Source organism: Bubalus bubalis, chromosome 8 (genome assembly GCF_019923935.1).
Source record: "Bubalus bubalis isolate 160015118507 breed Murrah chromosome 8, NDDB_SH_1, whole genome shotgun sequence".
NCBI lineage: Eukaryota > Metazoa > Chordata > Mammalia > Artiodactyla > Bovidae > Bubalus > Bubalus bubalis.
The window spans coordinates 84,008,970-84,036,419 of NC_059164.1; the positions used below are offsets into that span (position 1 = coordinate 84,008,970).

Here is a 27,450-nt window from a genome sequence, read left to right on the forward strand (position 1 = left end):
TAATTGTCTAATTGGACAGTCTTCCAGGCTCTAATAATTTTGTCTATAGCCTCTTCTGACAGTCTTAAAATGAAACAATCCATTTATCTTAGCAAATATTAATTTCAAAATCAATGATAATCGTTCGATGGCTCAAATCTCAGTGTTCACTACTAAACTGCTAGTTTTTCTTATTTATAAAATGTTTTCAATTTATCTGAATTAAAAGAAGCATTTTTAAAAGAGAAAGATATGTGTACATAAAGTGTGTACATAAAATGAGATGTTCAGGGATACATTTTTGAAATGTTCTTTACCTTGGAGTGGCCTCAGGTGTGCCACTCCTATTTTATGCCCCTTGCTCTACATGTTGAACTGCTCACCTTTTCCTCTTTTTATTATACTCTCAGGTGGCCCAGCTCTCTGAAGTTTGCATGATTTATATTCTCCTCAACATTTATCTCTATGGGCGCTGCTATACATAAACCCCCTCATTCCTTAACCATGGTGCCAAACTGCAGATTTATGTTGGATTTAAGTGCAATACTAAAAGCACCTTTCTGTATATCTTCGTATGACCATAACTTTAGAACCAAACAGCAATATATGTGTTGTCACAAATATAAAGATTTTTTAATAAGTAAAAACATATTTAATATAAGGATTAGTTTGAATAGCCAAAAGAGAAAGGATTTATGTACTAAATTGAATGTAAATGCCAGGGTCCAATCTGGGTAATATTTAGTTTCTTAATGTAGAAATACAAACTCAATTCTAATGATAATCTTTCATTACATTTTTATATCACTTAGACTCAAAGTGAATTATCAAACATTTAAAAGACTTTTCATTAGAGTAGATTTTTAACTTAATTTTGCTATAGTTTTTTAATGAATCATCAACTTAATTTTTACATCTCAAGTTATAACTAGAATCTTTAGAAATAACAATATTCTAAAAATTGATTAGATGCCCTTTACCACCCATGGCCTAGCAGTTCAAGATGGCCATCATTAGATGAATAAGTTTCCCAGTGGCCATAAACTGGAGATAAATTAGAACTCAGAAACCATTTTATTTTTAACATAATTTGATCTCAAAAGGGTAATCTTAATGAGAGTATTAAAATGATTCTTAAGACAATTCCAATTAATTTACCATGTGAGCTGAAGGCGAATGAACTATACTAACATGAAGCTAAAAAAAAAAAAAATTAGAGTTAATATAGCAAAAATTGTCATACTAAAAGCAATTATTATATTTTCAACAGAAACATATTAGAAAACCTCAAGGGACCTGTTAGTGTGTATAACTATGGAACACATTTTTAATAATCAGAAATATGAGCCAGATTGCTTTTAAAATTAGTATTTATTTGAAATAAATGTGTTATTCAACTGGTTAAAAGACCTATCCCTGAAATGACTATTTTTTAAAAAATTATTTCTTGACAATTTAAGACTTGTCCTACACCTCAAGAGCAAACACATTTAATATTTAGCTATTTTATTTGGTAATTATCTCCATAGGTCAACAGAATATGAATATACTATTGTATCAGTTTAAACCTTAACTGCCAGCTTCTTTTGTAAGGTTTTATCATTTTGACTCAATTTTACTCTCTATTTTCCTATCAATATAATTATGCCTCAATTTTTATTTAAAAACATTTAGGTTTTCCATCATAACTTTTTTTTTTTTTAATTTTATTTTATTTTTAAACTTTACATAACTGTATTAGATTTGCCAAATATCAAAATTAATCCGCCACAGGTATACATGTGTTCCCCATCCTGAACCCTCCACCCTCCTCCCTCCCCATTCCATCCCTCTGGGTCGTCCCAGTGCACCAGCCCCAAGCATCCAGTATCGTGCATCGAACCTGGACTGGCAACTCATTTCATACATGATATTTTACATGTTTCAATGCCATTCTCCCCAATCTTCCCACCCTCTCCCTCTCCCACAGAGTCCATAAGACTGTTCTATAGTGTTCATTGCTGAGTCTAGAAGATTATCTGATTACATTTCCTTCCTCTGCTTTTCTTGTATTTAAACTGGAGTTAAAAACTGTCCCTCTTTTGATTTGGTTTACTTTCAACCTATGAATATCACCCCAGAAAAGCTCTATAAAATGCCTCAATAATTTTTTCATATGATCATGATTTTTTTATCTCATTTTCAAGCATATTTTATCTTCTGAACACCTGACTTGCTGAGACATCTGACCTTCTACTAAAACTTTGTGTTCTCTAGGCCTCTTATACAACCATCATATGGATACTTCCTTTTTTGCCATAGTCTTGGGAATTTTTTTCATCTGTCTGCTATATGAGATCTCCTATTTCCTTGGTCACAGTTCTATCTGTTCATTTCCTTGTTTTAACAGAAATTATCATTAGGTAGCTTCCTGCAAAATAGACACCCTAGTCAAATATTCTATACTTTGAAAGTCTAAAAATGCTCTTATTCTTTTCTGCTATGATTAGGTAGTCTGAAGGGATGAAGCATTTTAGATTGTAAGTAGATTTTTACTCAGAATTTGGAAAACATTGTTCAAGACTCTTCTTTCTTCTGCCACATTCGAGAATTAGTGGGAAAGAATCTGCCTTCCAATACAGGAAACGCTGGAGATGCAGATTCCATCCCTGGGTCAAGAAGATCCCCCTGGAGAAGGAAATGGCAACCCACTCCAGTATTCCTGCCTGGAAAATTCCATGGACAGAAGCACCATGGTGTTGCAAAGAGTTGGACATGAGTCAGCTATTGAGCAAGTGCGTGCGCACGTGCACGCACACACACACACACACACACACACACACACTTCTGATTCACCATCCTTTGTATTGGACCTACCTTTTTTCTGAAATAGTTTGGTGTTTGTCTCGTATCAACCCCCTTATTGAGGGATGGTGGCACACTCCAGGGCTACAGGGATGTTTGAATATATGACCCCTGACACTGAGGAGAGGAGATTAACACAGTTCTATTAATTTCATTGCTTACAGTCCCTGGGAGGAAGCTGTTTCTGGGAGTTGCACTTGGGTAAGCAACCAGGGGCTCGGGGGAAGCAGGCTTTGTTGTACCAAGAGGTTGGACTGCTCTTCATTCCTGTGGAAGGATGTGATTGGCTTATTTAAATAATTGCCTAGGCTGACAGGAAACCGAACCTTAGGGATAGGTAGGAACTCTGTCTGATTTCTTATAATGAGGAGGGTTGTTTGGCTAGGGACCCTCATCCGCAGGAGCAGAGCAGGGTGGGGAGCAGCCATTGAGGCAGTCCAGATTTTACAAAATCAAGGCAGTGAATAATATTAAAGTGGGGGCTTAAACCCCATTTAGAAACTTCCTCTTTTTATATTCTACAATTTCATGGTTAAAAAAAAATGTCTTAATAAGAGACTCTTTTTTCATTCCCTGTGCCAAGCATTTTTTGGATCTTGTCTTTCTGAAAATCCATGTACCTATTTCTGAGGTTATTTTAATGATTGCTTTCAGAATTTCCATTCCTTTAGTTTTACTTTTCTCTGGTTGAAGTTCTTATAGTTAGATTTTGGATTGCTTCCATTTCTCTACTAATTTTCTAATCTATTTTCTCCTGTTGAACATCATCTTATCTTTTTTGTTTGTTTTCCATGAGAGATAAGACTTTACTTTCCTTACACTTATTTTTCTATAGTTGTAGCTATTATATTTAAAATACCAATACCTGTTTTTTCTGTTAATGATTTTTAAGCATTGTTTAATACTTCAATAGCTTTAAAGACATTACTACTAATACATATTTTTTCTTTCATCATTGTCACCATTTCCTTTTTTCTGTTTGCTTGCTTTGTCTAAATCACTCATCATTAAATGTTGGCAGCTCATTTATATTTACAAATTAGGTACTAAAAATTGATTGGAAGCTCAGTGTACATTGAATTTACTGTAGGGTAGTCAGGTGTCCTGCCTGTATGCAATAAATCTGGCTGCTGTTTTTCTGGATCTGCTTAGGCAAAAGGGCAGCTAGTCAGATATGAACTTAATACAAAAAAAAAAAAACAAAAAACTGCATTCCACATTGGGTATGAAGCCCAGGGCCAAATATAGACTTTTCAAGTGTTCAGTTCCTAAGTCACGTCTGACTCTCTGCAATACCATGGACTGCACCATGCCAGGCTTTCCTGTCCTTCACTGTCTCCAGGAGTTTGCTCAAACTCATGTCCAGTGAGTTGGAGATGATATCTAACTACCTCATCCTCTGCTGCCCTCTTCTCCTTTTGCCTTCAATCTTTCCTAGCATCCGGATCTTTTACAATAAGTTGACTCTTCTCATCAGGTGGCCAAAGTATTGGAGCTTCAGTATCAGTCCTTGCAGTAAATATTCAGGGTTGATTTTCTAGACTTCCCCCATCTATAATCAACTTCCCACCAAGCTCTCATTTTTTGCATCAGTGCCCCACTCACACAATGTCAAGTATGTCAGATCCTGAAGCTTTCCAAAGGTTACGCTGGGTTTTCCTTTAGCTCACCCATTCCTTCACCTCCACTCCAACTTTAAGGTAGTTAGGTATGACATCTTCCTCTTTGTGCAGAGTCTTTTATCATTTATTTCTTCTCTCGTGTATGCAAATCCTGTGGGGAAGGTTTGGAGATTTATCGTACTTCCACTGAAAATGTGAGTGTACAGACTTGAATTTTTTTCTCCCGTTTTGATTTTCTTATTATTAAGGGAAATATTCTTAAGGTTAAGATCAAAGATTATAAATTTCAAAAATAGCTTTCTTTAAAAAAAAAAACAACAACTTTGTTTTATATTGGAGTATAGCAGATGAACAATGTTGTGATAGTTTCAGGTGGACAGCAAAGGGACTCAACCACACACATATACATGTGTCCATGCTCCCCAACTCCCCTTCTGTCCACGCTACCACATAAAATGGCACAGAGTTCCTATGCCATACAGTAGGTCGTTGTTGGTTATCCATTTTAAACATAGCAGTATGTACATGCCGATCTCAAACTCCCTAACTATCCCTTCCCCTTATCCCCCCCCCCCCCCACCCCGTGGTGATCAATAAGTTTGTTCTCTGTGAGTCTGTTTCTATTTTATACATAAGTTCATTTGTATCATTTCTTTTTGTGCTGTGCTTAGTTACTCTGTTGTGTCCAACTCTTTGCAACCCCATGAACTATAGCCAGCCAGGCTGCTCTGGCCACTGGGATTCTCCAGGCAAGAATACTGGAGTGGGTTGCCATGCTCTCCTCTAGGGGATCTTCTCAACCCAGGGCTCAAATCTAGGTCTCCCACATTGCAGGCAGATTCTTTACCATCTGAGTCATCAGGGAAACCTTCATTTATTTTTAGATTATATAAGGAATGTCATACAATATTTCTCCTTCTCTGTCTGACTTCACTCAGTATGACAGTCTCTAAATCCTGAGGTCATCCTTTTCTTTAAACTCTCTGGGCATCACTTTCCATATATTTAAGCAACAAAAGGAAAAATTATAATGTAGACATCATATGACGTGTTCTGGGGGTTAAATCTGAAGATCATTGAAAATAACTGGCTGCGTGGTTAGCATATAGTAGAAGTAGAAGCTAAATGTCATACTGTTGTTTCCATTTTAGGCACCAACAACATCATCTGGAACATTTTCATCATCACTTCAAATATCTTTATTCTTCAGTCTTTCTTCTCCATTTATCTTGCTTACCATTTTTTGTAAATGTAGTCTTTCTATAATAAATGGGAATAACTTTTAATTTCTCTTTATAGTTTCTATACTTTGAGTGATACTTACTTCCATTGTTTTAATCATTTCCATATTGTTGATTATTAATAAACCTCTAGAAATTACCTTTCTAGAAATCCTGTCCTATAATTGACTTAATTCTACCTAAATTTATCTTTAATTTGCAATTGAAATTTAAAATGATCCCAAACACCCATGAAACCACTATTTTTAAATAATTTGATTTTAACACTTGTACCTTGATGACTTGTTCTCCATTCTTTAAAATCCTCAGATGAAAACCTTAGAATAAACTTTGATTTTCTGAAAACTAATTTTTTGTTTTTGTTAGCACTGTCCTATCCTATTTCATTCTTAATTTCTACTTGATTAGAGAATAAGTCTTCAAACTAGTTTAGTCATCTCTATATATCTATATATCTCATTCTTGCAGTCACACAGAAAACATTATTTTTCTCTTTTCAGTCAAACACTATACTGGCCTCTGTAAATGAGTGCATTAATGCTGCTGTGTGAGGTGTATGGATAAAGTGATGAACTCAAATTTAGGAGTCAGGACTCTTTAATCTACATAAAAGCCTTTGAAAAAAAGATGAGTTGGAAAATGGTTCACACAAGTCATTCTATGGACAATTACTAAATTAAGCTGTCTTATTCATGTACATACTTCTTCAATAAGTTTCAGTTTCTTCATTTCCTGTCAAGTTAAATCTAGCATATTCAGCTTGACATTTAGTCTGCTGACAAAATGAGCCAATCATACTCTCAGCCTTCCTATCCTGGTACATCTTTAGGTGCTTAGACTATTTTCTAATGTACCTGGAACATTAGAAATTTCTTCATACACACTCTCTCTCTCTCTCTCTCGTGTTTTTTAGGGAGTCATACTGTCTTTTTCATATCCTAATTTTAAGTATCTTCCTCAAGTTTTCTCCTCTGACAATTCTACTTGTGAAGCCCTGTTTATTTCCTCATTGAAGCATTTTCTGATATTTTCTCCATATTATTCCTGCTTCCACAAACTTTCTTCACTGCATATTTTAATGCCTTTTGTAGTATTTATGGTATTCAGCTTTTTATTATGTCTATACTGGATTGTAAACTACTTGAGAGCATTCCCTTTCGCTTATTATGTGTCTCTCATAACAAACTGCATTGTATTTAATGTGTTCCTATATCTGTTGATTTATGTTTGATTTTTAATGTCAAGTTAATAATATAATCTTTCTTCCTCCAAAACAAAAACTTTTCTGGAAACTTTTATTTTCATAAATATTGTATCTTCAGCAGTTATGCCGAGTTTAACATCTAATTTTTTTTTTCCCAAGTAAAATAACAATGAAGCTTCCTGTGCAAGTATCATTACCTAGTTTCTTCAGAGGTAGGAATTATGATAAGGTATTTGCTATATAAATTTCATCTTAAGCTAAACTGCCAGGAGTCAGAAAAAAAAAAATTGTCTTCAGAGCTAAGAAGAGTCTCACATTTTTAATACTTCTTAAAATTCATATCTCTAAAAATATATGCTTGGTTTTTGTGCTAATTTTGTCCTATTAGACATATTAAATAATTAATGCAATATATGGTTTGGTGTATGAGTACATGTGTGTATAACTTATGCACACATTACCATTTTAAAATTCCATATAATACAATACAAAGTGAAAGTGAAGGTGTTAGTTACTCACTCATGTCTGACTCTTTGTGACCCCATGGACAGTAACCTGTCCAGGCTCCTCTGTCCATGGAGTTTTCCAGGCAAGAATACTGGAGTGGGTTGCCATTTCCTTCTCCAGGGGAATCTTCCTGATCCAGGGATCAAACCCAGGTCTCCTGCATTGCAGGCAGATTCTTTACCATCTGAGCCACCAGGGAATACAATACAAAGTCTGTATTAATACAAATCTTAATAAATAATATTCACATTTGTTTCTCTATAACTCAATTATGTAGGTAATGGTTAGGAGGTATGTTTTAAAATAACATAATCCATTAAATTTGAAGCCGTTCATAGAGCATTTACATTTATGTACAATTCTCAAGTTCCTATACTGCATAAATTTTACAAGATGCAAAATACAGTTCTGTTTTTGACATGTACACACCGTAGTTGTGGTGCATGGGCTTAATTCCTCCACAGCACATGGAATCTTCCCGGACCAGGGATTGAACCCATGTCCTCTGCACTGGCAGGCAGATTCTTATCCACTGAGCCACCAGGGAAGTCCAAAATGCAAAATGTATTACTTAACTGATCTTCTTAATAGTTATATTATTTCTATATTTGTTACTTTTAAAATGTGTTATTTGCTTTTAATTTATGTCTTTTCCTGTTTCTAACAGAGATTAGTCATGCATACACGCATGTCAGTTCAAGGTCTTCTTTAGGAAACAAATACCTGAATACATATAGAAAGGCTTGAGTGAAAAGTCAGGATGCTACAAAAGAAAGGAATGAATGTGTAGTATTTTCTCCCAGTAGGCTCCTCTCCTGAGATTAGATTTATGCCATTCCATTTGCCACTTAAGAGGTATTTTAGTCATAAGAATGGACGAATATTGTGTCTTTTTCAGTCTCCATTACAATTTCTGTGATGAGACTATGGTATGGAAATGTTAATGTTTTATATATTTTTGACAGTAGTAATGTACAATTCTATTTTGACCTTTCCAGTGTGATACAGATCGATTAGCTGGGCACTTTATTTCTTCCTTTGTCTACTGCTGTAATAGTCTATTAAGAAAAAAGGGCAAAATGATCAATCAATCAAACTTTCTAATGTTTTAGATAATAGTCCTCCAGTTTTGCCTAGTTAAGATAGACATATATTCATTGTTTAAATATACCCATAAATATATTTATGTCAGCATAGTGGTCTATTATTTTTAATATATCATTAAAATTTTTTTCTTCTGAATTTTAGTTTTATTTAATATCTAATCTCATGGTCTCCACTGCCAGTTATAGAATTTTTTTTTAAAGCAAGAAAATAGCTTTTAGCTTCTACTTCCTAGGAATTTGTGCTTTTTTTGACAAAAAGATTTTTCTAGGTATGTTGGACAAAGAAGCAGAGTCACTGATATTATTCAGGATAGTAAAAGATCTTGAGGTTTCTGCACAAACAAGCAACATGACTGAACATTTGAATGCATACTTTCAAGTTATTTACTTATGATAATGCAGACAGAGGAAAGAACAATTCAAGTCTCTCCCTTTTGGAGGATCCACATATTACTGTATAGTTTAAACTGATTGGTTCTTATTTGTTTTGTTCAAAGTTTTCTCTGTTGTGAACACCAAACATTCCTCTCTGAAAACTCTATATGCAATGTCAAAATCACTGCATTACAAGTGGGAGAGAGGTTTAATAAGTAGTGTCCTGCTGGGTCTGGCTCACTCTTAAGGAAATCAATTAATAGCAATACAGTGATTAACAGCACTGTAGGCTGGGTTCCCAGAGTCAATAATTTCCATTTTCACCACTGCAGGGATACATAAAAGAAATACAATCTGTTATCCTGAAGTTAAAACTAGTGTTTTTGCCACCTATTTGGCAGCTTTCAAAGCATTGCAAATTATTGAGGGTCACTGCTTATGTAGTCCAGGTGGCTATTATGCTTTTGATTTCCAGTAGGAACATATTATTTGAATATTTGGAACTTAAGTATAGTGTCCACCTCTTTCCAAAGTGAATTTAAAAATGTAATACAGTCTCACTATTTTGGGAGGACCCAGCATGGTTTGAGATGCTATCAACAAAAAGAACTAGAATTTCTTATCTTTTCCCCTGATAACCTTTTGACTTTCCCTCGATTTTTCCAACACAAGGTAGATTTACACTGTTTTGTTAAAGAAAGGAGAAGAAGAAAAGCAGTTGTAAGCTGACATTTATTTGTGTTTATGTGGAAGCAATGATACCATTAAACACGTTAAACTCATAAAACTGTAACCCTGGAGTGTTCCCTTCCTAAGTTATCTCAAGAGGAATCTAGGCATCAGCATGATAACTTTGTCTCACATACCATCTATATCCAATGGATAGTCAAGGCTGCACTTCCCCTCCTTACCTTCTCTGCTACCACTGTCTCCTCCTACATTCAACTCATATCTGTCCAGTTCTCAATTTGTGACAAGCACTCTGTCTTGAATTTCACCTGGATTTTTATACCTATTTATGGTTGCTCATGGAGAAGACAATGGCACCCCACTCCAGTACTCTTGCCTGGAAAATCCCCTGGATGGAGGAGCCTGGTAGGCAGCAGGCAGTCCATGGGGTTGCACAGAGTTGGACACGACTGAGAGACTTCACTTTGACTTTTCACTTTATGCATTGGAGAAGGAAATGGCAACCCACTCCAGTATTCTTGCCTGGAGAATCTCAGGGACAGGGGAGCCTGTGGGCTGCCGTCTATGGGGTCGCACAGAGTCGGACACGACTGAAGCGACTTAGCAGCAGTATGGTTGCTCATGCCTCTAGGTTAGCCTCATCCATGACCTTCACATCCCTGCTGTTAGATCATCTTAATGTCTCTAGATAGAAAATTTAAAAGGATTCACGTATCTTTTAAAGTTTGGATCCATAATCATATTCCTTAAAGAATTGGCTACTAACTCCCTCTCTGATAGAATCTTTTTTCTGTCACCTAGAGAATATTTAAAATTACCCAACAATACTAAGAAATCAGGTTCTAGACTACATTATTAGCATAAACTAATCTTTATGCCCAGGTTTCATTTAACTGACTTGCCAATGGCTTAATTTCGTTCTACTCAATCTCTTTAACCTACCAATCTCGATTATATAGCCCTACTATGTGCCCCCATAACAACTTGTGCTTCCTTTTATTTTAGCACTTATCACTTTGCATTTCTGTTTTATCTTAAAGAATCCCAGGGACGGGGGAGCCTAGTGGGAAGCCGTCTATGGGTTCGCACAAAGTCGGACACGACTGAGCGACTTTACTTTCACTTTCACTAAACCTTTAAGATAACTGTAGTTTCATATGTGGTGGTAAGAAAAAATGCAGAGAGATCCATGAGCCCTTTATCCGATTTCCCCCTCTGGTAACATATGCAAAGCATATTACAGCCTGGGTATTGACATTGATATAATCCACTAATCTTACTCAGGTCTACTCAGGTGTATTGGACTGTGTGTGTGTGTGTGTGAGCATGCATATTTGTTTATATGCAATTTTAGCACAAGTGTAGGCTTATGTATCATCCCCATGGTCAAAATACAGAACAGCTTCAACACCACAAGGATTCCTCAGTTTCCCTTAATGTTATTCCCCTCTTTGATTTAACTTGTTCTGATTGTATAATAAACTCCATGAGATTGGGCCTATTGCTATTTAATAAATATTGGTTATTTTCTGGTTGGATGCTTTTGTGTGGTGCCTGTGTATGTGCGTGTGTGTGAGTGTTTGGATGGATAGATAAACATATGTATACAAACATACAAATATAGTTCTTTGAATTTGCTTTTTATTAAGTTGATCTTGATGAAAGTTCTTGTCAATATCTTTGATTTCACATCCAAATGTTTTATTTCTTTTAATATGATAATTGCTATATAATGCTACAGCAGAGCACTTTGTTGGAAAGAGTGTGTGTGTGGTGTGATGCTAGAAATTTGACCCTAAAATGCTTAGTACAAATTGTGGCACACAGAATACAGTGTTTTTGGAAGCTTGGATATCAGGAAATGTGTGATTTAGCACTTCGCATGATTACTGTGATTCACACATATTTGAATTCATGCTAATGCTCTGTGCTAAATTCAGTTAGGTGCCAAGATTTTGAATTTGGGTGCATCCACAATATTTTCCCCTTTTCTGTTTATCTGCTTATTGTGATTGGCGATTACCAGCAGCTGTTGTGCACATTTGCTGATAATAGGAAATGTTTAGAGTTCTGTATCCAGTTTCTCTTGCTTCAAACCTTCTGTGAAAATCAGCTTATCTCCATTTGGCTTTGACTCGGTAAGATTATGTTTTCCCTGTGAGTTTAGTCCTTCCATCATGGGTATAAATCACCGTGATTGGACACACAGAGATGTTGGCTAGAGAGAACAGGCAAGAACAGGGTTCATTCTGGCTCAGTAATTGGAATCAACCCTCATCTCTTATAGTAAAGATTTAGAGTTGGTCATCACACATGCTTATCTGTATATCCTTGCATTGTTAACTGGTCCCTGGGGTTAGAAGACTGTTTTTTAACAGTGCTTCTATGAAGAAGATCCAACCAGCAGACAAAATGCTGCAAATGGATGTTCAGAGATTCCTCATATTTGGATGTTAGTGCAAGTATGAGGTTACCAAAGGAAGATTTCAGAGATAGTCAGCAGGCATTCTTCAGTTCCATTTATACAGTTCAGTCATGATATGTGATCTAGAATGGTATATCTTGAAGCAGAGTCTAAAAACCCACATTCTCTTATCCAGTTCATGTCTCTGTGAGTATATCTGTGCCAGAGTAGATAATACAAGAGTGGCTAATACAGAATGAAACAGATCCATTGATTGAGAGGAAGTGGTAATCTTAATTCATCTTAAGTAACTTCTTTAGCAAAGCTCATATCATTTACTTAAGTTAACATGGAAATATGGTTCCCCACACTCAAGTTTTAACAGATTGTATATTAAACAGTTTATCTGTGCCAGTAGCATCTACTCGGTAATCTGAAATACTTCAAATGCTTCTAAAGCCATTTTTGATTAACTTTAAGTAAATGAGTTTCATTCTGTTAGCTTCAGCAGAAGAAAGGATATTCATTAGTAATTCCATAATTCTCAGTCTGAGAATGATTAAATAGTTGTAAAATTTTCTGCTTATTAATATTATCTGGGAGGCTTTTAAAACCCTGATGTCAGGTAATACCCTAGACGAACTAAGCTGGGTTTATGGGAATGGGACTCAGGCAGCAGTAGTTCTTTCCAAGTTCACAGGAGATTCGAAGCAGCAACCAGTTTGAAAACCAATGATTAGTCAATCATTTTTAGGTAGTCATATCAAAATAGTCATTGCCTCTGCCTTATTGGGGTAGAAGTCTCTAATTTGTTTGCCCATCGCTGTCATATTGATATTTTTCATTTGCTCTGCTTTACCATCATAAGCACCCCCCTTAATGGTGAGGTCTAAATATTGACAAAATATTTTGTAAATAAATTTTTTTACAGAATATCTCAGAGTGCTTATTTCTGTGTCCTAACCCATTTAACAAAATTCAGGATGGCTTCTCTGTTAGTTTTAAGTATGAGAGGCATATAGTTACATTTACTAAAATGTAGAGAGAACAGTTTGATCTTTGACAAGTGTATGCAGTCATGTTCACCCTTCAATCAAGATATGCATTTTCACCGTTCTTACTTCATCTCCATGCAACGTAATTTTTAATGACTGGATAGTTTTGGTTTGTATAAGTACATGTATGTTTGTTGGTGTCATATTGATATACATTTGTGCCATTTCTATTTCCTCCAGTATAAAATTTAAAATCAGTATCTACTTACATATATATCTGTGCATATGTACAAAATTTCTTCAGGGTAGATAGCCAGAAGTAGAAATCTTTAGTCAAAGCACATGTATCTATTTACTTTTAATAATACTTCCAGTTTACCGTAAAATATATTGTTTTAGATGGCAGGCCAGTTTTCCTTCAGGTTGTGGAACTAAGGATCCAGATGATGACCCCTCTGACCATGTAGAACAGGGCTTTACACTGGACTGTGAATGCTGTAGTGTGTTTCAGCAGAGAAGCTGACTTTCCTTCTCACTTATTGCTCCTCCATATTTATTGTGAAAGTACAGATTTAATTTAAGCTTTTCTACTCTTTCCCCAACCCCAGTAACCATGGAAGAATTTCCCATCACTTTGAGTTTAGAAGTTTATTTAGAGGTAAACATAACAGTCCAGCTATTCTTATAGCCATGAGTGGTTGATCTATTTCTCAAGCAGCTCTTCAATTAAGTACTTATACTCAGCTGACTTTTAGTTGTTTCTGAACTTTGAGTTTCTTAGCAGCTTCTATGGCAAAGCCTGTTCTTACTTATGCAATAGTTCTGTTTTGTGCCTGTTTGGGCTTTTTTTTCTTTTCAAAATATGGTATCATTGGAGAAGGCAATGGCAACCCACTCCAGTACTCTTGCCTGGCAAATCCCATGGACAGAGGAGCCTGGTAGGCTGCCATCTATCGAACATGACTGAAGCAACTTAGTAGCAGCAGCAGCATGGTATCATTTGTTTTCTATTAAGCTCTGTTACCTTTCCATTTCTTGCTTTATTGCTATTATATATTTAAAATATCCTTCCTGCTAATTCAAAGGGGTTGAATTGAAAGTAGGTAGAAGGAAATAATAAATGCATGTGTCCTGTCTGTCTCCTGCAAACAGAATCCTTATTTTGCTTCCAAGAATCACAACTCACATAATTTCAATAACTGTGATCAACTCATAATATAGAATACTGAATATCTCCTCAAAATTTTATTCTCTTCTTGAAGCTAATAATCACTATATTATGCTGTTCACTCTTCTTAATCTTTAACACACAAAAAAGGAGCCAAATGTAAAAAATATATATATATATATATAATTTGATTTAAACTATTTGCTAATATTGGTATATTCTTGCTGAGCATTTTTGATTGTTTGTATGTGCATGCCTGTATGGATGGATATCTTTTGGAGTTCAGAGGGAACTTCAAACTAGGATAATCCTTGACTCAGAGTCATGGCTGAAGAAAGGATAGTGCTTGATTCTATAAGAAGATTATGCAAACATTTGCTGCCTTCTCTGCTTTTCTGAGATTCCTGTAACTAACTTTTCTGGATAAAAACATAAAATTAAAAAAAAAAAAAAAAAAGACTCCAGATTCTCAAAATCTTTAGGCACCAAGGCATTTCTGCTCCTAATCTCATTCAAAGTGTGAGAAGAAATGGGGTGGCCTTAAAATTGGCTTAGATGAATTGTAACAAGTCACAGTAAAAACACAAGAAACCACTGACTTAAGAGAAAAGCAATAGAATTTAGTGTGTCGGAAGGCCCATTTCCAATTTTTAAATTGTATGTTAATCCAACTATATTGCACAAACGTTTTGCAGGAAAGTGAGCGTTAATAAAGGTCTTCTTTAATAGAAGATCCTTCTAGATATTTTAGTATTTTGATCATGGCTAAGCAAAAAAGAATTCGGGGATAGGTTTTTTACTTTCTTTTGATTTGCTTTTGCTTATTTGTAACAAAAAGTAAGATAATGAAATGGGAAGAAATTTGCCTTGGCTTATTTAGTGGCAACCCATAGGACTCCTTCATACGCATAGCTCTTAGACCAAAGGAGGTCAGGGACTTTGACCTTGAATGTGCGTAGCATAATATATACAGCTTGATAAATCAGAGGTCTCCAGAACATCTTGGGAAATTTTAGTAACTTTAGAATCATGACTCTTATTATTAATTTTCCAGTTAGGTACAAAGATATAGAACTATGGCTTATTTATAGGTTTTACATTTTCTAAATGTTTAAAATTTTATGTAAAAATTTTGATAACTGTGCTCCAAAAGAACACATTAAATTCAGCATACATATATGTGTTGAAATAGAGAAAAGTTCAGGTCCAAATTAGGGTGTTATCATTTTGAACCATTATTGTAAGAGTTATAGAGAAGTATTATAAAAACTTGATTTTCACGTATTTGAAATACATGATTAAGAATATTAGGGCACTTCAACCAAAAAGTGGTACTTTAAAAGAACTCTCCATTAAAATAGAACATTTTTCCTGGGTTAATAATGGTGCTACTAGTACTTTTAGGTTGTTTGCAAAGTGTAAAATATTATTAACTATAAAGCAAAAATAAATATACAGTTGGTTAATTTTTGACCTTATCAAATGAATTTATTTGATCAAAAAGTAAGTGAATCATATTAACACTTACAGGCTGTTTACCTGTAATATATACATTTCATAAAAATAGAATGAGAACCTGCAGATTCTGTGCAAGGTACGTAGGGTAGGATAAGCTGCAGTAACAAATATATACAAAATGTTAAACACTTAAGCAAAAAACAATGTATCTAATACTCTAGGACCGATATTCCCAGTCAATGAGAAAAGATGTGTGCATGTGTAATAGTTGTCACGGTGAGATGATCATGGGGGTTCTTGCATTTGAATCCCAGACTAATAAAACCTCTTCCGTCTTCAACATGTGGCTTCTCTAAGCAACAGAAACAACAACAATAAAAAAAGAAGGGGAAAGTTTAGCACATCGAAGAGTGCTCATAGGAAATTTTATACGTCTGTCCTAGAGGTAGCACATAGTACTCCCTTCTCATTACTTTGATTGTAATTTAGTTTTGTAGCCACATTTAGCTTCAGTAAAGGTCAGGATGGTAATCTCTGCAATGTGCCCAGGTGAAAAACAAGAGAAATAGTAAAACAAAAACAAGAAAAACAGTATGTATAATTAACTGATTTCTGAATTCAACTTTGCTTTCTTTATGTCCATGGATCTTAAACACTTGAAGAGACTATTTAGTTTCCTCATAAATATGATCTGTTACTTCTTTTTAGAATGCAACATGCCTTTTAGCTCTTATGTGTTGCATACATGAATATATGCATGTGGACACACACACACGTATACACACACACAGATTGATTTTGTACTTGGAAGAAGCCAAATTTGAAAATTTGAAAGGTAAATTTTCTGACTCTAGGGTACTGGTTTGGTTTCCTCTTGAACAATCAGCTGTGCTGCATCCTGCCAAGGTAAGACATGGAGACAGGGAAGGTCTTAGGAATGGGAGAAGCTGCAGGATGTGGCCCCAGAAAGAAGCAGCCCATTATGTAATCACTTGTGCTCTAAGTACAGTCACAGCTCAGACAGACTTCCCCTTTTATGAAAAAGGGTGCTGCCAAACAGTAGAAACAAGGGACTTTTGAGAAATTAGGAGCCCAAGACAGCACTGCTGCTGCTAAGTCAGAAGCAGGTAAAAGAACCTTTGTCATCTTACACAGCTGTGGTTGCCTCCAGGCCTGTTCCTAAAGCTTCTCTATCCTTTGCAGAAGGAATTACGAAGCACAGAGATTTCTGACTGAGCACAGTTAGATTTCAAGGACTTAACCACCTACTCACGAATCATCTTGCAAGAATCTTAGTACACTTTGAAGACTCTCCCTTCCATTTTCTGTTTTGCAGTCCTTGAAAGTATTATGCCACAAGCTTGGAACATTCTCCTTTTTTCTACCTCTGCCACCCCCTCCAGTCTGTTTAGCTGAAAATTGTTTTCTTCAGATCCCAGTAGTCTTGATTCTTTGAACATCCTAGGCTGAATGAGCTCTGCCATGTCAGAGTTGCTCCTTTAGCAGTCTATATTTCACCTTGGAGACAGATGCTGTACTTCCATTGTTCTGTTCAATGCTTACCTTCCCCTATTAAACTGGAAACTTCCTGAGGACAAGGACAATCCACATTACACCACCCAGAGCAGAGCACAGACACCCTTTGGCAATAGTAGGTGCAGTAAATAGGGCAAAAAAAAAAAAATGTTTTGTTTTATATCTTCCATGCATGCATGCTAAGCCACTTCATTCCTGTCTGACTCTTTGTGCCCCTATGGACTGGAGCCTACCATGCAGCTCCTCTGTCCATTGGATTCTCTAGGCAAGAATACTGGAGTGGGTTGCCATGCCCTGCTCCAGGGGATCTTCCTGACCCAGGGATTGAAACTACGTCTTTTAGCTGCACTGACAGGCGGATTCTTTGCCACTAGCGCCACCTGGGATGTAGCATATCTCAGTCAACACTTACCATAGACCATTCACATATCTGAAGTGGTTATTTTAACCTACAATTCCAGGAAATTGTGAGGGCTCAGAATTGGAGGTATCCTGCTTTGTTCTGAAATCAAGTGTTTCCTGTGTATATTTCAGTTGACCAAGTATATGAGTGGCCAAGACTGTAGCACACCTGTAGATTATCTTGCTTGTGTATGTTTATGCCTTAGAAGGTTATAAATATGTGAATGGACATTGCAGTTCCATCCGTATAGCCAAAAAAAAAGATAATTTAAAACAAATATTCCTTCTATGGATCAGTAGATTCACATGTTAAAAAGAGGTCTGCTGCTGCTGCTAAATCACGTCAGTCGTGTCCAACTCTGTGCGACCCCATAGACGGCAGCCTACCAGGCCCTGCTGTCCCTGGGATTCTCCAGGCAAGAACACTGGAGTGGGTTGCCATTTCCTTCTCAAATGCATCAAAGTGAAAAGTGAAAGTGAAGTCGCCCAGTCGTGTCTGACTCTTAGCAACCCCATGGACTGCAGCCTACTAGGCTCCTCTGTCCATGGGATTCTAAAGGCAAGAGTACTGGAGTGGGGTGCCATTGCCTTCTCTGTAAAAAAAGGTCACAGAGCTATAAAGATAAGGTGTTAGGATGGCAGTATGTTCCAAAGTTATAGAAAGGTGACATATCTAAGTATTAATAATTAAGAACATAGACTGTGGAGCCAGATCGTGCGTGTGTGCTAAGTCGCTTCAGTTATGTCCGACTCTTTGCAACCCTGTGGACTGTAGCCCACCATGCTCCTCTGTCCATGGGATTCTCCAGCAAGAATACTGGAGTGGGGTGCCATGTCCTTCTCCAGGGGATCTTCCTGACCTAGGGACTGAACCTGCGTCTCTTATGTCTCCTGCATTGGCAGGCAGGTTCTTTACCATTAGCGCCACTGGGATCTGGATCTCCCAGATCTGGAGTTCAGATCTCAGTCCCACTGCTTGGATAACTTTTAGGGAGTGATATAGCTTCTTTGTGCAACTAGTTCCCCATTGGTGGTAAAAATGAATGAAAATAATATCTTTTATATAGATTAGATCATACAGATTTTGCTTCTTCCCCAACAACCTGTCCTTTTTCATTTGCTTATTAATTTTCAGAAGCATTGTACATAAATATTATTATTTACTTTGGGAAGCATCAACAGAATATGATTTCTGAAATTGTGTAGTAAATCGGCCATTGAAATAAGAACTCTACTGACTTATAAATTCAATATTTTTTGTTAGATTACACTTGAGTAATGGTTGTATATATTGCAAAACTTAAGCCAATACCATGATTGTATTTTTTTTAAGATACCCTATAAAAACTAAAATTTAGGCCTGAGATATTTCATCAAGACTGTGTTCTTACTTTCAGATGGAGAAATGTTGAACAGCACTAATAATATGCAGTAATAGCATTAGCATCTCAAACTAGGAAAACTCTATCACCAAGCAACATTTTGCTTTGTGCGGTTTAGTTTTTTCCTAATAAATGCTGATACACTCTACTTGAATCAAACCTGTAGATAGTGCTTAAAAAGTATAATATTTTTCAATCTCTTAAAAATGAAAGGGAAAAAATGTAGACAGCACACAAGAAAAGCCATTCTTAGTGCTAGCCAGAAAACGTTAGGTGTTAGGTGTGAAATGATGTGTATAACAGTTAAAAGACTATGTTGCAATCAGAACGAACAAGCTGTGGGCATGGATCATAGCAGAGTGGCTCTGCTCTAATATGCTAAAACATAGACCAGTGACATAATTTGCTCTGATTGTGACAATATTGCCTCTTAGTTTACAATTTTATGCAGCACTATTCTGTGGAAGCCTTTAATATTATTTATAATGCTCTAGAGTTTTCCTATAAGCTTCACATGTATTGCTTAGAATTTGGTCATTGTAATTATAACCTGAAAGTCAATTGCTATATCCTTTAAATTAAGCTTGGCATCTGTAGCTTAGCTACACTGTGTAGAATATAATTCTATTTTTTTTTTTTAGTCTAGATGGTCAATTATAGTGTTCTACCACATGCAATCATTGTGATCAGTTTATTCAGGTCTGCTTATAAAAGACATATGTGATCATCTATGGGGGGGCAAATTTTATACCATGAATCTGAAAAATGTTCCTTCCTTAGTACATAGGAAGGGAGAGATTTGGCTTAATAGTGTATAAATAACATTGGAAAATATAATTACTAAGATACAATCTCAATATTTTGCCCAAGTTTAGCCCAGCCATTTTATAATGCAGACACTATCACCAATGTCTTACAGTCCAGGCCTAAGATTTCCTTATCAAATATTGAAAAACAGAGTCATATTTTCACAGTTTCATATTCACTGACTGCAAGGGAGTGGAACTATCCATGGTCCTAAATCTATTCTCATGACTGAAATGCCTCATGGACTCTATTTACTTAGTAAGTACAATCCAGTACTGTGTTCACAGCCCAGGTCTGCCACTTAATTGTCTTTTTGGGTAAATTACATTTTTACTTTATACCTATTTCCCAAATGTATACATATATAATGTTAACTATAGTATAATGTCTATACCACAGGATTCTGAGGATTAAATAAGCAGGTACTTAGAAAACATTTACCACATGCCTAATAACTTATTGCTTACTAAATATTAAATGTTAGTATTACTGTTTTAAACAAGAAAAAAATATATTAATTCCTTTTTACTAGTATTCTTTCCACAGAACGCCTCTGCTGGGTAGTAAGTAGTATTTCTCAAAATAATCAATATGTGCAAATGTTTTAACTAAATTGATGATGAAATAAGAATGAATATAGGCAAGATAAAATGTCAGGTAAAAGCTTTCAAAAAGAGCAGTTATATGATGTATCTTAAGTAATTTCACTTTTAAGCAATAATTTATTTTTTTTATTTTTAAGTACAACATGTAAAACATTAACAGTTCTCTTTTCAGAGGATTAGATTAACTCATAATAAGCATTTAGAATTCTCTATAAACTATTTAATTACTATTTAATAGAATGATCTTAACTTTATTACATTATAACTAAGGAAACACACACATTTCCAAGAACTCTTAAATTAAGAATGTGCATCTGTCAAGTATTTTTTGAAAAGGCAATCAAAATAACTGAGAAACTTATTTTTTATGGATGATATAACCCAAATGCAGATGCAGTAGGACATTCTCTGAATATTCTGGAGTTTAATGACCAATCTCATCTTCATTCGCCATTTTTCAACTACTTCTGCTTAAAAGGATAGAAGTAATTCTAAAATCATCTTTCATACAAACACAATATACTGCTACAAAATAGAAGAGCTGTAGGAAATGCAAATGTAATACATTTCCTGAGCAAAACATTAGCCCCTTACCTCTGATGTGTCTTCACAGCTTTACCTTTGAAAGGCACTGCCAATTGGAAATCATCAAACTGTGTGAAATCTTTTTATAGTGAAATTGCACAAAATTCAGCAATTATTAAAGTTAGATAAAATTAAATATAAAAAAACACTGCATGATAAACAGAATGACACATGATTTTTATATTTATTGGTTGCAGATAACATGTTGAAGTTATTTTTTGGCCCTTTTTATTTGGGATAAAGACCATCATTTACTTTGGGATACTGAAGGATCAGATGTTACCATGCCAAATGGGAAATAGTGATCTTCTTATCCAGAAATTAATTGCCTTTTATAAAACAAATACATTTCACCATAATGAAAAATGTTATATTTCCTGAGCAAATATCTCATAAGTCATTGCAGAAGACCGAGATTTGAGTCATTTTTAGGAGCCATAACGATTATATATATATATATTTTTTTTTTTTAATTAATTGATCTGTGTATGCCTAAATGGCAACCCACTCCAGTATCTTTCCCTGGAAAATCCCATGGACAGAGGAGTATGGTGGGTTCACAAGTCCATGGGTTCACAAGGCAGACACGACTTAGTGACTAAACAATAACTTCCATCTAGCCATCTCAGTCACAAATATCTTTTTTTTTTTTTAAATGAACTAAGTTTGAGTTAGGGGTTTTTTTGTGATTTGAAATCTAGTGCTCTCAGGCAATGGTCAACCAGACAAATTGTTTTAAATTTATTATCACAGAGCATTCATATGTTAAACTAGGTGAAGAAGTAGGAATTTTTACTCCACTCTCAGGATTTAAGGTTTTTTCTGAGGAGTCCCAGCTCATCCCCAACCCTTTCCTACTTCTTAGAGTAAGGTAATGAACTGAAAGTATTCAAGTTGGCAGCCTACTCCCTTCTGATTATTTCAAAATAAATGGGCTCCTCATCATTATTTTTCCTGTTCAACAATCTATTCAATTCCAGGATTGTGATAATGATGTTTTCTCTTATAGAGCTATTGTGCTACTTAATTAATGTTTGTTACATACTTGGAGATCCTTGGATGGTAGATGATATTCTGGTGCCAAGTACATTATTATTTCATTAAAATTAATGCCAAGATGAAACATAATGTGGAAGGTGATGGCCTGGAAATTATTTCCTATTACCAAGTGGAAAGAATATATTTGTTTGGCAGCTTTCTAAGTACAGTGTAAGCAGGTGCCCACCAGCAGAATAATACATAGAAGAGAAATATTTGATCCAGATAATTTAAATTTTAATTGAATATTTACAAAGTATACAAAGTCTGGGTTTCATTTGCGAAGTGGAGATTCAGACCAATTACTTTGTGAGAGGACAAATAGAAACCTGTAAAAAACAAAAACAAAGTTTCAAGTTAAATCACTAAAAAACACTTACTGTAGTGAAAGAGTGTGAGCCTGTGGTCCAGAAGATGGGCTTGAATCCAGGGTTCATCAGTGTTGATGTTGCTTGACACCCAGAAAATCTGTCTGGTTCACTCTTGCATTCCAGTAGATATAACACTGGGCACATACCAGGGACCCACATCTATATGTAAATGAATAAATGTGTTCATGACTTTGGGCAAGACATGTTATAATGTAAATTTATACTACAAAGTATTACAAAAATCAACTTGGATAATAGATATAAATGCTTTAAAAGTATGAAAGTGAAAGTGTTAAAGTCGGTCAGTCATGTCCAACTCTTCTTGACTTCAAGGACTGTAGCCCACCAGGCTCCTCTGTCCATGGAATTCTCCAGGCCAGAATACTGGAGTAGGTTGCTATTTCCTTCTCCAGGGGATCTTCCTGACCCAAGGACTGAACCCGGGTCTCCTGCATTACAGTCAGATTCCTTACTATTTAAAATATTCTAGTCTAAAACCTTATTATATAAGATCTCCATAAAATTAAAAATAAACTAATTTACTGACTTAGATAAGGATGCTTTCTATTTACCCTCTCTAGTTTAAATTTCCACTTTTTAGTTTTATGTCATGTATGTTCAGAACGAGCCATACTGTTTCTGACACCACAAAACATAACACAGATTAATTTATAAAATTTTGATTATAAAATTCTGAAATTCACCAACATTTATCTTACAAGACATGGAAAATATAGCCAAGGATAAATAATACATTTTAAATAAACTCTGTTACCACTACTTGGAGAAAATACAGGGGCATTTTCAATGTATTTCTTTCCTCTGCTGCACATATACACACATTCTCACACATATAAATACATAAATACATGCATGCTACATTTTAATTTCATATTCTGAATCAGTAAATATCCTCAAAATATTATTTTGAGTGGTTACTAAATATACTTTATAAAACCATTTATTTAAAAATTAATGGCTTCTCTCCCCAGTGTTTAAATAAAACAGTGTGATAAAATGCATATGTGTAAAACTTTCATAACCATTGCTTTTTATTTCCCAATCAATTGATGAGAAATTATTGTTTAAAAGATCATTAATAAAAATTTAACATTCCTATACAAAATGTATAATAGCTCTCAAGACTGTAAGAATTACACTGCCATCACTAGTTCCTATACTTATGCTTATTGCTCATTTATATTTCATATTTTCTGACATATGTGTCCATATCCTTTGCCCATTTTAGTGTTTTGCTTGATGCCTTTCATTTTGTTCATAATGAATTATATGTAACGTAGAGAATGCTTTTTGTGTAATAAAAACATTAATCATCATATATTTTCACATTTGGAACAAAGTGTCTTAGGCAGGAACATGCCTGGAGTGTTAGAAGGAGAGGAAAGTGGTCACTTGAGTGGAAAGGAATGAAGCAGGTAATTTTAAAAAATGATGTCTGAAGTTGGGGATTGAGGGCATATAGGCCCAGCAGGATATGTAACATCATTAGCATTAACTTGAAGTAATGTTGGAAACTATCGCAGAGTTTTGAGGAGAGAAGTCACTTAGCTTTTTAAAGCATGATTCAACTTTGGCCACTGTCTTTTTACAATAAATTTTTATTGGAATATAGTTGATTTACAATGTTGTATTAGCTTCAGGTGTACAGCAAAGTGAATTAGAGATACATATACATACATCCACTCTTTTGTAGATTTTTTTTCCATACATCCCATTACAGAGTATCGAGGAAAGTTCCTTGTGCTGTACAGTAGGTCCTTATTAATTATCTGCTTGGCTACTGTCTTAAGGATAGTCTATGAAGGAGGCAAAGTGAAAGCAGAAAGACAAGTTAGAAAAAACTACAGAAATCAGGGGAGAAATGATGTAGCCTTTACATGATGTAGCCTTTTAAATAGAGAAGCAGTAAAGATGGTAAGAGAAAACCAGGTTCTGGAAATATTTTAAAGATAACGCTAAAAGGATAGTTAATTAGACATTTATTCTGCTGTGATATTGGTGATTATATATACAAGTCTAGATTTCAGAGGAAAAATCTGAATTGGAGATGTAAATCTTAGAATTGCTGGCACAGAAGTAATACTTAAAACTCTGGGAAGGAATGAGATCCCACAAGAAAAATAAGAGAAAAGGAACATGCAGTGAGCTCTGGGCCACTTTAATACTGAGAGGAAAGAAAGGAGGGAAGAGACAGCAAAGGAAGGGGGAAAAGGGGCAGAGGAAATGAGGTGTGAGGCAAGTCAGGAAAAGTGGAAGGGGAATGGAGGAGAAGAGCATGGGCAGTTGTGACAAACACTAATCCTCAGTCAAGTGTGCCGATAATTTAACATCTTAGAAGACAGGATCTCCATGTCTGTGGGGCACACGCCTAATTGGATTGGGTTTCAGTGAGAATTTGGAGTGGAAGAGAGGAAGGGAGACAAATCATTCAAGGACTTTTGCTGTAAAATGGGAATAAAACAATGATTAACCAGCAGGCTGGGTAAGTCAGTTCAAGACAAACTCTATTTTATTTCATACTTAGAGTGGGAGAAATACAGTCTACTTGTAAACTAATGAGAATTATCTAGTAAAGAGCTAGGATTTGAATGTGTAAACTAAACAGCAAGAATTACTGTAGCAAAGATCTCAACTAAAAAGGCAGTAAGAAACCTAGTGCAGGAGAACAAAGTTTGGTTTTACAAAGGAACAGGAACAACCCAGTTTTGAGTCACGAAGTTAGGTGCAAATGAGGAAGGTGTGTAGACATGGTAATGACAGCCTGTGGAAACTTCACAGTGTCTGATCCTTATTCCTTGGTCATGTGTTTCCTTGAATGAACATCCTTAGTTTTGATGTAGTCAATTTTACTAATCATTTCCTATAGGATTTGTAGTTTTCACATCTTTCATTAAAAGGTCTTCCTTTATTTGATGTGATTAAAATATATTCCTAAACAATTCACCCTTGAACAACATGGGTTTGAACAGCATGCTATTGTTGTTCAGTCATGTCTGACTCTTTGCAGCCCCATGGAATGCAGCACGCCAAGCTTCCCTGTCCATCACCACCTTCCGGAGCTTACTCAGACTCATGTCCATTGAGTCAGTGATGTCATCCAATCATCTCAACCTCTGTCATCCCCTTCTCCTCCTGCCTTCAGTCTTTCCCAGCATCAGGGTCTTTTCTAAAGAATCAGCTCTTCACATCAGGTGGCCAAAGTAGTGGAGCTTCAGCACCAGTCCTTCTGAGAGAGCCAATTCCTAGGCAGGTTGATAAGAAGTCTAGGGTCCCTGAGGAGGAGAAAGGGGTCTGGAATTCTCAAGGAAGAAGAAAGGACAAACATCTTTTTTTTTTTTTTTTCCTGTACATTCCTTAGTCTTAGTCACATAAAATGACTTTTTCTTTACGCCTGGAACTGATGATTACACAACAAACAACTCAGTTTAAACTCTGTACTAAGGATTATATAACACCAATGTATCCTGCTTGAGGACAGTTTCTCCTTCCTGAAAACCTTTTGGCTAATCCTGTTATCTTAAAATGTAAGTTATGGGAGTGGGTCTAGTAATATCTTTACAACCTGGAGACGTTCTTTTGATTTATTGTAAAAACTAATTGAAAAGTATATAACTCCCTTGCTAACTAACACTAGTGAGGGGGGGCACTCTCTGTCCCCTTCTGATGTCTATGCCAGAAGCTTTCCCTGTCCCTTTTTCACTTTAATAAAACTCTGCTACTCAAAAGCTCTTGAGTGATCAAGCCTGGTCCCTGGTCTCGAAGTTATCTCTTCTTCTTCAGAGATCACTTCCAATGAATATTCAGGACTGATTTACTTTAGGATTGACTGGTTTGATCTTGCCGCCCAAGGGACTCTCAAGAGTTTTCTTTAACTCCACAGTTCAAAAGCATCAGTTCTTTCATGCTCAGTTTATGGTCCCAGCTCTCACATCCATACAATATTACATCCATACAGCTTTGACTAGAGAGACTTTGTTGGCAAAGTAATGTCTCTACTTTTTAATATGCTGTCTAGGTTGGTCATAGCTTTTCTTCCAAGGAGCAAGCATCTTTTAATTTCATGGCAGCAGTCACCATCTGCAGTGATTTTGCTGCTGAGTCTCTTCAGTTGTGTCCGACTCTGTGCGACCCCAGAGATGGCAGCCCACCAGGCTCCCCCGTCCCTGGCATTCTCCAGGCAAGAACACTGGAGTGGGTTGCCATTTCCTTCTCCAATGCATGAAAGTGAAAAGTGAAAGTGAAGTCGCTCAGTTGTGTCCGACTCAGTAACCCAATGGACTGCAGCCTACCAGGCTCCTCCATCCATATGATTTTTCCAGGCAAGAGTACTGGCGTGGGTCTGGAGCCCCCCAAAATAAAGTCTGTCACTGTTTCCATTGTTTCTCCATCTATTTGCCAGGAAGTGATGGGACCAGATACCATCTTCACTCTTTGAATGTTGACTTTTAAGTCAGTTTTTTTCACTTTCATCAAGAGGCTCTTAACTTTCCGTCATAAGGGTGGTGTCATTCATCTGCATATCTGAAGTTACTGATATTTCTCCCAGCAATCTTGATTCTAGCTTGTGCTTCATCCAGCCTGGCATTTTGCATGATGTACTCTGCATATAAGTTAAATAAGCAGGTGGACAATATGCAGCCTTGACATACTCCTTTCCAGATTTGGAACCAGTCTGTTGTTCCATGTCCAGTTCTAACTGTTGCTTCTTGACCTGCATACAGATTTCTTAGGAGGCAGGTCAGGTGGTCTGCTATTCCCATCTCTTTCAGAATTTTCCACCATTTGTTGTGAGTCACACAGTCAAAGGCTTTGGTGTAGTCAATGAAGAAGAAATAGATGATTTTCTGGAATTCTTTTGCTTTTTCTATGATCCAATGATGTTGGCAATTTGATATCTGGTTCCTCTTCCTTTTCTACATCCAGCTTGAACATCTGGAAGGTATCAGTTCAACAGCATGGATCTACTTATATGCTGATTTTTTTTTCTTTTCAGTAAATAGATACTACAAGACTACACATCTACAAAAAAGTAGGAGTAATCTAATTTACAATCTAATTAGTAATCTAATTTGAATTCTAAATATTAGAAATGTATTTGAGGGAAATTACT

General features: G+C 35.9%; 2 long non-coding RNA genes across 4 annotated transcripts in view; one reads left to right on the plus strand and one right to left on the minus strand.

The window, feature by feature from the left end:
• LOC123334784 overlaps window positions 1–5,837 on the plus strand; it is a 132,705-nt gene extending 126,868 nt beyond the window's left edge. The window contains exon 3 of the long non-coding RNA XR_006552910.2: window positions 5,597–5,837. This is a non-coding gene — a long non-coding RNA (uncharacterized LOC123334784). The remainder of the gene's footprint in view (window positions 1–5,596) is intronic.
• Window positions 5,838–15,612: 9,775 nt separating this feature from the next.
• The window catches only part of LOC123334783, a 145,564-nt gene continuing 133,726 nt past the window's right edge, over window positions 15,613–27,450 (minus strand). For 2 of the 3 annotated variants that reach the window (XR_006552907.2, XR_006552909.2), the window contains exon 4: window positions 22,162–22,277. This is a non-coding gene — a long non-coding RNA (uncharacterized LOC123334783). Of the gene's footprint in view, window positions 15,946–22,161; window positions 22,278–22,328; window positions 22,479–27,450 lie in introns of those variants that run through there. The other variant, XR_006552908.2, reaches the window with a different exon arrangement.